Raw genomic sequence first — 858 nt, 5'->3', positions numbered from 1 at the left:
TGCTCATAACCCGCATCCGCACCCGCGAATCGATTTTTCTAAATTGTTCGAATCCCGCGGCGGGTCAAACGGGCCGGGGCCCGCGGGTAAAAACTCATATTCTCAGGCCTACTTTTTGTCATAAAGTTTAACTAATTTAGGGTAGGTATCAAGGACGTCAAAGGCATTGATTGGCATCTCTAGCTAGCTAAAGTTATGTATCTGTTTTGTCTTTCATTACATGATTTACATCTGCTTCAGCGTCCTTCAAAAATGCTTCCACCATTAAAGAAGACGATGTAGATTCTCGAAGAGCAGAGCCTGAAGATCTAAACAAAACTGACAGCAGTTCAGTATGGACTATTCCTTACACCATTATCTTTGATGCTAGACAAGGAAATATATTTTACTTCCATGTTGCAACACGTGACTAGTTTCAACCACTTTTGTAGGGCCAGAATACTCCTGTATAATTCAAAAAAAAAAAAATATATTATACTTTTGCAGATCTTGGTTAATCAATGCAAGTAATATTTTAAAATGCGTCTCTAAATACTAAATATAAACAAAACAAACGCAAAGCGGGGATAGCTCAGTTGGGAGAGCGTCAGACTGAAGATCTGAAGGTCGCGTGTTCGATCCATGCTCACAGCATTGTTTTTATTATTATTTTTTAAATTTTTTTCTACTGAACTCTCAAGTTGTGAGCTGTACATCAATTCTCTTGCTCTTTGATTTATTCATAATCAGGATCTTAATCTCCATGTAACTAAGGATAATCGCAAAGCTCATCTCAAAAGAAATCCTTCAAAACTTGAAGGACAACAACTGCACTAGGGAAATTTAAGATTGATATGTTAGATCAATTAGTAGGAACTG

At 37.3% G+C, this 858-nt stretch overlaps 1 non-coding gene across 1 annotated transcript; it reads left to right on the top strand.

The window, feature by feature from the left end:
* The first annotated feature begins 560 nt into the window (after window positions 1–560).
* On the top strand, window positions 561–633 carry TRNAF-GAA. The gene has a single exon. It is a non-coding gene; the product is annotated as a tRNA-Phe (tRNA).
* The last annotated feature ends 225 nt before the right edge of the window (window positions 634–858 follow it).

Source organism: Brassica oleracea, chromosome C9, assembly GCF_000695525.1.
Source record: "Brassica oleracea var. oleracea cultivar TO1000 chromosome C9, BOL, whole genome shotgun sequence".
In the NCBI taxonomy this organism is placed as follows: Eukaryota; Viridiplantae; Streptophyta; class Magnoliopsida; order Brassicales; family Brassicaceae; genus Brassica; species Brassica oleracea.
This window is presented reverse-complemented; position numbering and strand designations above follow the sequence as displayed.